Source organism: Phyllobates terribilis, unplaced genomic scaffold (genome assembly GCF_046119375.1).
Source record: "Phyllobates terribilis strain yellow unplaced genomic scaffold, ASM4611937v1 Scaffold_27__1_contigs__length_16484149, whole genome shotgun sequence".
Classification (NCBI taxonomy): Eukaryota; Metazoa; Chordata; class Amphibia; order Anura; family Dendrobatidae; genus Phyllobates; species Phyllobates terribilis.
Window position 1 is genome coordinate 8302987 of NW_027362787.1, and position 15955 is coordinate 8318941.

Genomic DNA, 15955 nt, shown 5'->3' on the forward strand with positions numbered 1-15955 from the left:
GTGGGGGGCCGTGAGGACTGAAGTTTGGGAAACACTGATTTTAAAGGGACTGTCAGCACAGAATGACTGTTGAAACCAAGTACAAGCGCTCCGTGGATCACGGCGTGGGCCAATCCTTTATATACACCTTCCCACCTGCTTGTTTTACCTCTGTCTCCTTCCTTCTCTGGTTCTATGAAGCCAGAGCTGTCAATCAAAGAAGAGGAGGGTGTGGATAGAGGGAAAACAAGCAGCCGGGAAGATAGATAGATAGATAGATAGATAGATAGATAGATAGATAGATAACATTGCAATGCAATATATTGGTAAAAGCTGAGCACATATACTAAATGAGAACAGATACTACACTTGATGTTAGCCAAAAGGCCGAGAAGCGATAACCTGAATTGGTTTTGGCCTATGACTGCACCCTGTCTTCAAGAAGGCACCCATTGTAGGGATAGGGACAAAGACTCCCCTTAGGAGGACATGTTGTTCATCAATAGACATCTTAAAACCAACAACTTTACTGCTTGTTGCAGCTGCAGCCCACACATGCATTTTTAATCTGCATGAGTCTGCCTATTTTCAAACATTCTCCCCTCCCCCCCAATGTCCCATGCACCTGCAGACAAGGGGATGGGGAGAGGATAACTAATTAGTGAACAAACAAGCAGCGGTCCACCTTCTTCCTAGTCTACAGGCTCCCTGCAGACTGTAGCTGACTGCAGCAGCACAGCCAGATAAAGGCCAGGAGCCCATTATGACATGTGCAATGATGTTCCATTCTTGCATTATTCCATTGTTCCATTGTCCCATTCTCTTGCATTATTCCATTGTTCCATTCACTCATTACATCTATTGCAAGCAATCTATCTGCCTGGGTGAAAACCAATAGGATGCTCTGATTGACACACATAGGTAGCACTTTAAAACAACATCTCAGACCAAACTTTTTTTTATCTTTTTTTCATCCATAGATAGAAAATTAAAGAAGTCAGTGCTCCACCAGAGGGAGCCAGCATTTCACTAAAGAAATCGCAACGGCCCCACATTTTTTTTAAATGCGTGGTACTCAGCAACACCCAACTGATGGGACAGTTGAATTAAAAGAGTAGCAGCTGATAACAAGGCCACTGATTAGGTATATGGCGTATGTGCAAAGGTGTAGCAAAGGACAAATGCATTATTGCAGCTTATCTCAGAAAGGAAGGGATAGAAAGATAGATAGATTGGATGGATGGATGGATGGATGGATGGAGGGGCATATACACCTACCCAGGATGGATGGATGAATGGAAAAGCATATACATCTACCCAGGATGGATGGCTGGAGGGGCATTTACACCTACCCAGGATGGATGGATGCAGGGGCATAAACACCTACCCAGGATGCATGGATGGACGCATGGGGCTGAAGGGGGGTCAGGCTGGACACATGGGGACATGGATGGACGCATGGGGCTGAAGGGGGTCAGGCTGGACACGTGGGGACATGGATGGACGCATGGAGCTGAAGGGGGGGCAGGCTGGACATGTGGGGACATGGATGGACGCATGGGACTGAAGGGGGGGCAGACTGGACATGTGGGGACCTGGATGGATGCATGGGGCTGAAGGGGGGGCAGGCTGGACACGTGGGTACCTGGATGGATGCATGGGGCTGAAGGGGGGGCAGGCTGGACACGTGGCGACCTGGATGGACGCATGAGGCTGAAGGGGGGGCAGGCTGGACACGTAGGGACCTGGATGGACGCATGGGGCTGAAGCGGGGCAGGCTGGACATGTGGGGACCTGGATGGACGCATGGGGCTGAAGCGGGGCAGGCTGGACATGTGGGGACCTGGATGGACGCATGGGGCTGAAGGGGGGGCAGACTGGACACGTGGGACCTGGATGGACGCATGGGGCTGAAGGGGGGGCAGGCTGGACACGTGGGGACCTGGATGGACGCATGGAGGTGAAGGGGGGCAAGCTGGACACGTGGGGACCTGGATGGACGCATGGAGGTGAAGGGGGGCAAGCTGGACACGTGGGGACCTGGATAGATATATGGGGTGGGGTGGGATGCATATATGGGGGGGCTAGGATGGATATATATAAATCAAAACTGTTATATATATATGATATAGATATAGATATATATAGATATATGGGACAGAATGGATATATGAAGGGGGGCAGGCTGGACACATGGAGGCCAGGATGGATATATAGGAGGGGCATGGGTTGCAAAGGATGCTCACCAGAGGGATATATTCCTGAAAAGGAGTCAATCATAATCAGTGTCCCGGGATTACGGCTACAAAAATGAATTAAAGGGTTATTCCCATCTTCATAGATATTGTAAAAACCTGCACTTTTGCAATTCACTGCTTCTTGACATTTGCAGCCGTTCTTGAGATATTAAGACTTTTCTTTTGTTTACAGATCGTTGCCTAGGAGACCGACCACCGCTGCTGTCTCGATAGTAACCACTGTGCTAAAGTTGGCTGGGATTGGGAGTAAACAGCGCGCTCCAGCAAACATGGCCTAGATTACTGATATATCCATTATTTGATGCATCTACCTTAAAAGCCTTGATTTGCTCGGTGATGGCAGAACACATGAGAACTATGCGGCTTTCCTTCTTTTCCTCGTCCACCGAATCCTTATCTTCAGACAGTGTCCGGTGTTGAGACGCCTTTTTCTTCTCCTCTTCTAACGTCTTCTGCTTCTGCTGAAACAGTTTCATCATCTTGTAGACCTCTCGGAAGAATTCGTCCACCTCGGCTTCCATGCTTTCTCCGTTCAGGTCAAGGAAAGCGCCGTCGATCCACCTGGAAGCGTGAGATTTTTTAAGACATATTTTGATAAATTTCATGTTTTTAGCTCATCTATTACTGTTTATTCTGCTTTTTTTCTCTTCTACATCTATGGCTATGGTTGTCCCATAAATAATGTTTAATCACCTATCCACAAGGTTGTTGATAAATGTCTGATCACTGGGAGTCTGACTGCTGCAGCCCCCAGCAGTTTTGAAAGCGGTGGTCCTAGATACAGCTTTGTGAATGAAGCATGTGTGCATCTATGGGAGTGATGGCTATGCATGCGCATGACTGCTCCCATAGACATGAATGGAGCACTGGCTATGCATGCGCACGATCACTCCATTCACACAGCAGACTTTGGAACCTCTGTCCTCAGGATTACTGGAGGACCCTGTGGTTAGAGCACCCCTACCGATCATACATTTATCTCCTATTTTGCAGAAGGGATTGTCCGGCCTTGGGGTACAAGTCTACAGTCTATGTAACTGCAGACTTTTAAATTCTCAAATTGCACGCACTGCGAGGATTTTCCGGTGCCGGGAAGGGGCTGTTATGTGACCACAAGTATGTGATTTGCATACTTCAGACCACATTCCGACTAGACGTGTCTGGCTCCACTCAATGTGCTTGCATTGAGCAAGGCCGGATATGTCTAGTTGGGATGTGACCGTATATATGCAAATCACATACTTGCTGTCACACGCCTGTGCTCCCGATGCTGGAGAATCCTTATAACGCGCACAGTACACATGCTGTGAGGATTCACATGACTGCAGTCACATGGAGTGACTGCAGACTTGTGCCCCGAGGCCGGACAGCCCTTTAATAACACATAATCCCCTTGTAATATATGCAAGACTTTTGGCGCTTGGTTATTTCCAGGACCGAAGAACAGTGATGGGGACAGAACGATTGGTTATTAGATATACTTTGTCCCTATAACATTACAAGGGGCGAAGTGCTGTAGATAAAGATGATTTTTGCTGCCATAAATGATTCGTTCCCGACGAATTAGTGTTTTGCTTGTTCATCGGGTGATTACAGGCACATTTACACGGGCTGATAATTGGGAATGATCATCAGCTTGTTTAAATGCGCCATTTACTCTCCACTTCAGATCACATCTGGTGTTAATAAATAACGGCATGCCAAGAGTTAACTCAGAATTCCCCAATGGGGTGCACATACTTTTTTTCAGTTTTTTGCCATTTGTAAATCAGTGCAAAAAGTTTCTGGTAAGGTTCGATGTTGACTTTTGAAGAATCCAGCTGAGGGTATGTTGTAAGGTCCCATTTATACAGTGCTTCTTCTTTGTTAATATAAGCCACCGCCTCCTCTGCGTCTGCTATTCGCTTCTGTACAGTCCTCACATCTGTCACTTACTGAAACCAGGCACAATAAACACAGATAAGTAAAGGGTTAACCGGACTGCCTCCGTTAAAGAAAATGAGTTAGACATTCACAAGTTACAGTATGAGACTGACTTCTCACCGGTGAACTTTACTTCTCATTTGCAGAATACAGACTCCTATATGCTCCACTTTATAGACAGCTGATGTCAGAGGTGTAACTTTCAGGCCTTTCAGGTCTATTGGACACAAATTGTTTCAGGCCTATTGGACGCAACGCGTTTCAGGCCTACTGGACGCAATGCGTTTCAGGCCTATTGGACGCAACGCATTTCAGGCCTATTGGACGCAATGCATTTCAGGCCTATTGGACGCAATGCATTTCAGGACTATTGGACGCAATGCATTTCAGGCCTATTGGACGCAATGTATTTCAGGCCTATTGGACGCAACGATTTTCAGGCCTATTGGACGCAACGATTTTTAGGCCTATTGGACGCAACGCGTTTCAGGCCTATTGGAACAACTCGTTTCAGGCCTATTGGATGCAATGCGTTTCAGGCCTATTGGACGCAACGTGTTTCAGGCCTATTGGACGCAATGCGTTTCAGGCCTATTGGACGCAACTCGTTTCAGGCCTATTGGACGCAATGCGTTTCAGGCCTAGTGGACGCTTTCATACGCCAGTGCTCAGGTGTGACGACTGCCTCTGACCTGCCTTTGTTTGACTGCACTTCAGGTTAAGCACTAGGGACTGCCTCTATAAAGACTGTTCTGGCTGATAATGGTGGTCAGTCGGGTTTATGTTTTTTTCATAGTTTTTTTTTGCATAGCAAAAATAATGCTGCCGTCAAGGGCGTAACTACAGTGCGTGCAGGGATTGCAGTCGCATCTGGAGCTAAGGGGGGCTCAAAAGGTCTCTTTGACTCATATGAGAAGATCACTACTATTAAAGACCTGCAATAGTTGGGGGCCCTAATGGAGATTTTGCATTGAAGCTTCAGGTTACACTATTGGCTGTAGTCTCAATATTCTTGATTCTTGCCTTTAAAAAGGGATAGAACCCCCCCAAAAGAAACAACATAAAAAAAGCCTAATGCAACTCCAAACCGGAGTTAGGGAGCATTTTATAACTACTTCCCAGGAACGCTCGTTTAAGGATAATTGTGCAGTATAAATAGGCTGCCAATCACCGACGAATGGCCAAACACTTGATCGTCGGGTGAAATGATCTTTTGTGTTGCACAAAAAAATTATCGTTCACGACAACCATGATGCGTTTTGGGTAAAAAGGATCTGTACAAATATGAAAAGAGTCTTAAAGTAATGAAAATAAGAAGAGGGAAAACTATAACACAGCCTGTGACTATCATACCTGCTGCATCATATCCAGCTCAGAGTACTCTGCAAATTCTTCCATCCGACGCAAAAGTTTTTCCAGTTCCAGCATAAGCTTCTCTCTTTTCCCCAGCAGCTCGCCCTCTCCTTTACACTTGCCGTTTTCAATCAGCTTTTAGAAAGGAACAGTTATCAAAAAACGCTCCCAGAGCGCCCCCTGTTTAATTACCTGGACACTGCAGGGGGCTGCTGCTTCATTGGGGCTGGCACCCGAGACCCCATTTTCATCAAACACTGGGTTGATATTTTTTGGCCACAGTAACACTGTTGAGTTCAGGATGATATCTTCAGGTACAAATAAATGAACATCTAGAAGATAACTCATCCTCCGCTGACACTCCTAAAATTAAAAAAAGGAAACTCACTCTGTATTAATGTATCTAGCATCTACAATCACAGGGGTTGCACCAATTATATTTTTTCCAAAAACTTAGGTTATAAAATTATACTGATGCTCCACAACTACAGTTCCCTCCATCAGTTTGTGTTCTTCCTGCTCTATGTGGACATGTGATTTCTGTAGCCAATCACTGGCTGGAGCAGGTTACCACCGTAGTCACTGATAGGCTGCAGCAATCACATGATCATGTTGGGGATCTCATCACTGAAACCTGGAGGGGGACTGGTAAGTATAGCTAGTATGACATGACCTATATATGGAAAAATACATATTAACCAGGACACAAGAAATATCGGAATAATCCTATATATTATGTTTTACACTAATTATACCCAGGGACGTAAGTACAGCAATTCGGGACTTTAGCTCTAACAGGCTTTTATTCTTCGCCTGCTCCACAAGCGCAATCTCCTCTATTACATCTTCATTAGTTTCAGGAGCCTTTAACGCTTGTTCCTTGATTTTCTCAAATTCCATGCAGATCCTAAGCGAAGCAAAGATTATTACATACAGGTGCATCTCACTAAATTAGAATATCATCAAAAAGTTACTTTATTTCAGTTTTCAGTACAAAAATTGAAACTCATATATTATATAGAGTCATTACACACAGAGGGATCTATTTCAAGTGTTTATTTCTGTTAATGTTGATGATTATGGCTTACAGCCGATGAAAACACAACAGTCATTATCTCAGTAAATTAGAATACTTTATAACAACAGATTGAAAAATGTTTTTAAAATCTGAAATGTCCTACTGAAATGTATGTTCAGTAAATGCCCTCAATACTTGGTCGGGGCTCCTTTTGCATCAATTACTGCATCAATGCGGCAATGTGTCATGGAGGCGATCAGCCTGTGGCACTGCTGAGGTGTTATGGAAGCCCAGGTGGCTTTGATAGCTGCCTTCAGCTCGTCTGCATTGTTGTGTCTGGGGTCTCTCATCTTCCTCTTGACAATACCCTATAGATTCTCTATAATAGATTCTCTATGGGGTTAAGGTCAGGCGAGTTTACTGGCCAATCAAGCACAGTGATACTGTTGTTTGTAAACCAGGTATTGGTACTTTTGGCCGTGTGGACAGGTGCCAAGTCCTGCTGGAGAATGACATTTCCATCTCCAAAAAGCTTGTCAGCAGAGGGAAGCATGAAGTGCTGTAAAACGTCCTGGTAGACGGCTGCGCTGACTTTGGTCTTGATAAAACACAGTGGACCTACACCAGCAGATGACATGGCTCCCCAAACCATCACTGATTGTGGAAACTTCACACAAGACCTCAAGCAGCTTGGATTGTGGCCTCTCCACTCTTCCTCCAGACTCTGGGACCTTGATTTCCAAATGAAAATTGGAACTCTGGGACCTTGTGGAGTGTGTCAATGACTGCCTTCTGGACATCTGTCAAGTCAGCAGTCTTCCCAATGATTGTGGAGCCTACTGAAACAGACTAAGGGACCTTTTTAAAAGCTTAGGAAGCCTTTGCAGGTGTATTTGTTAATTATTTTAATTTACTGAGATAATGACTTTTGTGTTTCCATTGGCTGTAAGCCATAATCAACAACATTAACAGAAATAAACACGTGAAATATATCACTCTGTTTGTAATGACTCTATATAATATATGAATTTAAATTTTTGTACTGAAGAAATGAAAAAAATTAACTTTTTGATGATATTCTAATTTAGTGAGATGCACCTGTATATTATATACTGGAATGTGATGATATTTTATGGTATCATAAGTAAAGTAATGTGAGATTCTTAACTTTTACTGTAGCATCAGCATCTATAACTCACTGTATGAAATCATAGCAGAAGTAACACTTGACCTCGACCCCAAGGGCCCCTGAATGGCACATGGCAGGTAGAGGCCCATTACAGATTATTTTTTTCTATTGTGAAACCTCCTTGAATCCAGGATTTTACTCACTCTTCATTCTCCAATCTGTGATTTGTCACCAGTCTATCTAGTAATATATTTGCAAAACTTTTTGCTTTGTCAGCCAGGCCTTGCTTTAAGTCATCGTAGTCGAGGTGTACCATGGTGAAGTAAGCGCGGGTGGGCAGTCCCATGATATCTCTGGCCAGGGTGTGAAATTCTTCTATAAACTGGAATACAAATATACATCAGTCTCGTTTACCCTTGAGATTTCTGATTTGACCCTCAATTATTATCGGACACGTTGCACCCCTCGCTCTGTAGGACTTAGGACAGTATTGATTCTAATGGGAATGGGAAGAAAATGATTCCTGCAACTTAGTCCTCGTTGCTGCGTCCACCCGACTACAGCTGTGATCAGCTTATTGTCAAGGGACCCTTCAAACGAACCAAAGGGGGTCCCCGTAAAGTGAACCTGTCAGGTCCTTCAGGCATGCCAAATTCCTGCATTGACATCCACGGTATATATCTGGCAAAAATGTTTCTACCTTAAAAGACTAAACTTTTTATGTGCCGGCTGTCATATGCAAATTGGGCATCTGAAATTAAGTATTATACACCTGTCTTGGGTATCCGAGCTCTGCTTCCTTCACTTCGGTCTGCTGCCCCGTGTTGTGCTCCACGTCAGGTTTTACAGGTTGTCCTGTGTAGCTCAGTGACATAATCTCCTAAATCCTATTTATGGACCATTAGGACACACACCTGGGTCTTAGGATTGAGTTTTTAGACTTTTGTTTCGTGTGCTCCACCTTCTGCGTTAACTTTCTTCCATTCCTACTGTGTTACGCTACATCCATCCTGCAGCTCCCAAGATTCCTGAGTGCCAATTCCTTGCTGCTCATGTGCCTTCCTGCTTGCCACACCAACACCCGGGGTCCGTGTGCCCACCCAGACCCGAGGCTTAGAAGATCCACCTCGCCAGGTGAGACTAAGATGCCATGATTTGGGTGTGATCACAGCATCTGAGGTCGGATTTGTTTGTGGGAAGTGACGTCCCGCTGGACTAGTCCTAGATAACTTGCATATGATGAACGGCGCATAAGCAGTCGATTTTTACTAGAAACATCAAAGCCAGTGTTGCTGTGCAGGGATGAGTCAATTTAATGATGGTTCGAGATAATATGCAAGAAGGTCCAATATGTAAAAAAAAAAAAACACATTATGATCACACATACAGTACAGACCAAAAGTTTGGACACACCTTCTCATTTAAAGATTTTTCTGTATTTTCATGACTATGAAAATTGTACATTCACATTGAAGGCATCAAAACTATGAATTAACACATGTGGAATTATATACTTAACAAAAAAGTGTGAAACAACTGAAAATATGTCTTATATTCTAGGTTCTTCAAAGTAGCCACCTTTTGCTTTGATGACTGCTTTGCACACAGTTTCTACTTTCTCCGCGGCTGAACCATCCACCAGCCAGCTGAAGCTTTCAACTATCAAATAATATAACACAGAATTTATAGTTGTATCTAGACTCATCTTAATATCGGGCGGAGAAAACTTTCAAAGAGGATTATACAGCTGATCGGACATGGATTTTTGAAAGCGAGTTCTCTGGCTTCATCAGGTCTAAGAAATCAATTTGATAATCTACATTTATATGGTGAAATCTAGAGACAGATCCTCTTTGCAGTGCTTGTTAGACCAATGATATATAGTATTTCTGCATGATAATGTCTGATAGATGAGGATCACACCTCTGGGAACCCCTAACACTGAGTTCAATGGCTTTTGGAAAGGTATCAGGATCAAAGCGTCCACAGGAATATCACGCTGCAAGCGCCGGCAGGAGATTTCTGATTGTGATTGTTCCATCCCTTTAATACTAGATTCACGTCCAGCTTCCCATATGTTCCATCGCTTTAATACTTACGATTCACGTCCAGCTTACTGTATGTACCATTGTTTTAATTATTCGCGGCCATCTTACCATATGTACCATCCCTTTAATGACTCACGTCCAGCTTACCCTATGTACCATCCCTGTAATGACTCATGTCCAGCTTACCGTATGTACCATGCCTTTAATGATTCGCAGCCAGCTTACCGTATGTACCATCCCTTTAAAGACTCACGTCCTGCTTACTGTATGTATCATCCCTATAATGATTCACGTCCAGCTTACCGTATGTACAATCCCTTTAATGACTCACATCCTGCTTACTGTATGTACCATCCCTATAATGATTCACGTCCAGCTTACAGTATGTACCATCCCTTTAATGACTCACGTCAAGCTTACCGTATGTACCATCCCTTTAATGATTCACGTCCAGCTTACCATATGTACCATCCCTTTAATGACTCATGTCCAGCTTTCCATATGTATCATCCTTTTAATGATTCACGTCCCGCTTACCGTAGGTTTGGAAATGCCTGAATGGCTGGTGTAGATTGTGGCTGACGGCCTCCTTCAGCTTCAGCGCGACAGAATCAAAGATGTAATCAGGGAGTTTGGCCTCGATGATCTGAACCGTGTTACTACCAGAAAGCCACGGCTGCACCGTCTGAATATTCTGGACAAAGAAGAACGTTCTATAAAGTGACATGAATACTGCAGAAGTCTCTAATATAAACCCCCTGAACATCCACCTATTTTGATATAAATAAATCAAAAACTCCATACAAAGCTCCATATCCTCAGCATAGACATGAAATAAAAGCTGCCATGCTGTGTATCCTCAGTGGCCACTAAAGGGAGCTTAAAGGGCATCTGTCACCCCAAAAATTCAGATTTAACCACTTATACATTTAAAGCGCACCTGTCAGCAGGATTGAGCTCAGTAAAACACATACATTGTTAGGTGGGTGCCACTACACTGATTAAAATGATAACTTAGTTGATTAAATCCGTCCTGTGGTTCTTGTGTAACCTTTACTTTCAGTTTGGAGATAATGATACGCTCGTGCTCCGGGGCGGCCTGTGGGGGGCGCTCTATCTGGTGCTCTGCTTACATATTCATCTGTATGCTCTTATGACAGCTCACTGTGCCTTCACTGACCTGCCTCCTCTTTTACATAATGCATCTAGTAGTGCGGGGCTAGGTAACATAGGAGGCAGGTCAGTGGACGATCAGTGAGCACCAGATAGAGTGCCCCCACACGCCGCCCCGGAGCATAAGCGTATCATTATTTCCAAACTGAAAGTAAAGATTACACAAGAACCACAGGACGAATTTCATCAACTAAGGTATCATTTTACTCTGTGTAATGTCGCCCTCCTGACAGTGTATGTGGTTTACTGAGCACACTCCTGCTGACAGGTGCACTTTAATAGGGGACTGGAGTGCAGAGCCATCCCTTCATGGGGGCCCACCGGAGGATTCTCCATTTCTCCTGTTGGCCAGTCCGAGCCTGTAAAAGTGTTTATGCTACCCAACTCTTCTACTTATAATTCTCATATATTTTTGCAATGTGTATTACAAAGTCAATATACTCGTTGTCCTATCCCTGCATGGGGGCCCACCGGAGGATACTGCTGCGGACGCTCATATACTAGGTGACAGCCAATAGCAATTGTAAATCAGCCAGTACTATATTTTTTTTTTGCTGTGATATTCCAAAATGGTGGCAGCAAATTTCCAATTTTTTTTACTGCAGTTTTTACCTGTGAGCCACACATGTACCTACTATAAAAAGTAAGTTGTCAGCATTGAAAAAAAATCCTGATACCTGAAGGGTCTTGGGGATCCGAGTTAATATAAATAGTACAACTTCTTCTACGTCCTGGAAGCTTGGATAGAAATCCATTTTCTCGTCATCAAATGTAAGTTGCATTTTGAAGATTGGTAAAAATTGCACGTCTATCAGGTCAAATAAACGGACAAAAGTTTCTACAGTTTTCTGCAGAAGGTCTCTCACCTGTGGGGGGAGAAATCAGCAAGTATATATTAGTGTTTATAAGGAGAAAAAATACATGACTACGAGAGTGGTGCAGAAAACAGGGAGACGGACTGGGCCATAAGAGAAGAAAGCTGAGTGACAACATTTACTGTGGGTGGGAAATCCTTAATCCCTTCAGGACCGGATCATTTTTTGTTTTGCATTTTTTCCTTTCCGTCTTCAAAAAGCCATACATTTTTCATTTTTCCATTGATATAGCTGCAAGAGGCTATGTAATGTGCTGTAGCTTAAACCCTTCCCAACATATGACATATTGTTATGTGATAGACAGGCCGCTGTATCTTATATTCAAGCACTCTTTATGGACAGGGACTGTCCCACTAGACTGGCGCCAAGCAAATGTGGTACCAATATTCAAAAAGGGGTCTAAAAGTGACCCTGGGAACTATAGACCAGTCAGCTTAACGTCTGTTGTGGGTAAATTGTTTGAAGGATTTCTTAGAGATGCTATTGTAGAATATCTTAATGATAATAACTGTCTAACTCCATATCAACATGGATTCATGAGGGATCGCTCCTGCCAAACAAACCTGATCGCCTTCTACGAGGAGGTGAGCTCACAGCTGGACCGGGGAGAGTCAGTGGATGTTGTATACCTTGACTTCTCCAAAGCGTTTGATACCGTGCCACACAAAAGGTTGGTATATAAAATGAGATTGCTTGGTCTGGGGGATAATGTGTGCAAGTGGGTAAATAGCTGGCTGAGTGATAGAAAGCAGAGGGTGGTTATCAATGGAGTAAGCTCAGGGTGTGTCAGGGTTACTAGCGGGGTGCCTCAAGGGTCTGTCTTGGGCCCTATATTATTTAATATATTTATTAATGATCTAGTGGAAGGGTTGCATAGTAAAATAGCAATATTTGCAGATGATACTAAACTTTGTAAAGTAGTTAATACAGATGAGGACAGGGCACAGCTACAGGAGGATTTAGATAAATTGGGGAGTTGGGCCAAAAAATGGCAAATGGGGTTCAATGCCGATAAATGTAAGGTCATGCACATGGGAAAGAAAAACAGCAGTCACCCATACATATTAAATGGGAAACCGTTGGGGAAATCTGACATGGAGAAGGACCTGGGCGTCTTGGTTAACAGCAAATTAAATTGGAGTGCCCAGTGTCAGGCAGCAGCTGCGAAGGCAAATAGAGTCATGGCATGCATCAGAAGAGGAATAGGGGCATATGATGAGAACATTGTTCTTCCTCTGTATAAAGCGCTGGTAAGGCCGCACTTAGAATATTGTGCACAGTTCTGGGCTCCGGTGCTCAGGAAAGACATATTGGAGCTAGAGAGGGTACAAAGGAGGGCGACTAAGGTAATAAAGGGAATGGAGGGACTAGAATACCCAGAGAGGTTGTCAAAATTAGGCCTATTTACATTGGAAAAGAGAAGGCTTAGGGGAGACCTCATAAACATGTATAAATACATCAGGGGGCAGTACAGAGATCTCTCCCATGACCTGTTTATACCAAGGATGGTGACAAAGACGAGGGGGCACACTATGCGTCTGGAGGAAAGGAGGTTCCTGCACCAGCATAGAAGGGGATTCTTTACGGTCAGAGCCGTGAGACTCTGGAACTCTCTGGGAGAGGAAGTGGTGATGTCCAACTCACTTAAAGAGTTCAAGAGAGGCCTGGACGCCTTTCTTGAGAACAATAAAATTACATCTTATGCTTAGTTAATTAATCCAGGGATTTAATCTTACTGCCAGATTGGTGTTGGGAAGTGAATTTTTCCTCAGTGATGTAAATTGGCCTATACCGCATGGTTTTTTGTTGCCTTCCCCTGGATCAACGCTGCTGAATAGCTGCAGTGCACAAGAAATAGGCTGAACTGGATGGACGCTTGTCTTTTTTCGGCCTTATAAACTATGTAACTATGTAACTATGTAACTATGTTCCTGTAGATGTGCAAAATTTGGACCTGGGCCCCCACCAGCATGTTGGTCAGATGTATGGGCCCTTATAGCATTCTAGATCCGATAATGATGCGCGTGTTCGCCCTTGCCTTGGATGTTTCCTGTAATAATCTCCCCCATCATAGCTCTAGCCCCATCCTATAATAATGTCTCTCATTCTAGGCCCCTTCCTGGTATAATGTTCCCCTTCCTGCGCCCCTTCCTGTTATAATATCCCCTATCCTGGGCCTCTTCCTGTTATAATATTCACCTTCTGTGTATAATACCCCCCATCCTGAGCCCCTTTCAGCAATAACGTCCCAATCCTGGGCTCCTTCCTGGTATAATGTCCTTGGTCCAGGGCCTCTTACTGTAATAATGTCCCCCATCCTGGCCCCTTCCTGTAACAATGTCCCCTATCCTAGTATAATATCCCACATCCTATAACAATGTCTTCCATCCTGGTATCCTGTCCCCCATCCTAGGCCCCATTCTGGTATGACCTCCATCATTGTGCCCTTCCTGGTGTAATATCCTTCATCCTGGCCCATGTCATGGTATAATGATCCCCATTCTGGTATAATGCTCCCTATCCTGGGCTGCTTCCTTGTACAATGCCCCCCATCCTGAACCCCTGCCTTGTATAATGCTCCCCATCCTTGGCCCCTTCCTTGTAAAATGCTCCCCATCATGCGCCCCTTCCTTGTATAATGCTCCCCATCATGCGCCCCTTCCTTTTATAGTGCTCCCCATCCTGCGCCCCTTCCTTGTGTAATGCTCCCCATCTTGCGCCCCTTCCTTGTATAATGCTCTCCATCTTGCGCCCCTTCCTTGTGTAATGCTCCCCATCCTGCGCGCCTTCCTTGTGTAATGCATCTCATCCTAGGCTACTTCCTTGTATAATGCTCCCCATCTGGCACCCCTGCCTTGTGTAATGCTCCCCATCCTGCGCCCCTTTCTTGTATAATGCTCCCCATCATGCGCCCCTTCCTTGTATAATGCTCCCCATCCTGCGCCCCTTCCTTGTGTAATGCTCCCCATCCTGCGCCCCTTCCTTGTATAATGCTCTCCATCTTGCTCCACTTCCTTGTGTAATGCTCCCTATCCTGCGCCCCTTCCTTGTATAATGCTCCTCATCCTAGGCTACTTCCTTGTATAATGCTCCCCATCTTGGGACCCTTGCTTGTCTAATTCTCCCCATCCTGGGACCCTTCCTTGTATAATGCTTCTCATCCTAGGCTACTTCCTTGTATAATGCTCCCCATCCTGGGACCCTTCCTTGTCTAATTCCCCCTATCCTGGGCACCTTCCTTGTATAATGCCTATGGGCCCTTGTAGCATTCTAGATCCGATAATGATGCGCGTGTTCGCCCTTGCCTTGGATGTTTCCTGTAATAATCTCCCCCATCGTAGCCCTAGCCCCATCCTATAATAATGTCTCTCATTCTAGGCCCCTTCCTGGTATAATGTTCCTCATCCTGCACCCCTTCCTGTTATAATATCCCCTATCCTGGGCCTCTTCCTGTTATAATATCCACCTTCTGTGTATAATACCCCCCATCCTGAGCCCCCTTTCAGCAATAACGTCCCAATCCTGGGCTCCTTCCTGGTATAATGTCCTTTGTCCTGGGCCTCTTACTGTAATAATGTCCCCCATCCTGGCCCCTTCCTGCAACAATGTCCCCCATCCTGGTATAATGTCCCACATCCTATAACAATGTCCCCCATCCTGGTACAATGTCCCTCATCCTATAACAATGTCTTCCATCCTGGTATCCTGCCCCCATCCTAGGCCCCATTCTGGTATAATGACCTCCATCCTTGTGCCCTTCCTGGTGTAATGTCCTTCATCCTGGCCCATGTCATGATATAATGACCCCCATTCTGGTATAATGCTCCCTATCCTGGGCCGCTTCCTTGTACAATGCCCCCCATTCTGAACCCCTGCCTGGTATAATGCTCCCCATCCTTGGCCTCTTCCTTGTAAAATGCTCCCCATCATGCGCCCCTTCCTTGTATAATGCTCCCCATCATGCGCCCCTTCCTTGTATAGTGCTCCCCATCCTGCGCCCCTTCCTTGTGTAATGCTCCCCATCTTGCGCCCCTTCCTTGTATAATGCTCCCCATCTTGCGCCCCTTCCTTGTATAATGCTCCCCATCTTGCGCCCCTTCCTTGTGTAATGCTCCCCATCCTGCATTCCTTCCTTGTGTAATACACCTCATCCTAGGCTACTTCCTTGTATAATGCTCCCCATCTTGCACCCCTTCCTT

General features: G+C 44.8%; 1 pseudogene; it reads right to left on the reverse strand.

The window, feature by feature from the left end:
- Positions 1 to 260: 260 nt before the first annotated feature.
- On the reverse strand, positions 261 to 378 carry LOC141178053 (U2 spliceosomal RNA; annotated as a pseudogene).
- Between the last annotated feature and the right edge of the window lie 15577 nt (positions 379 to 15955).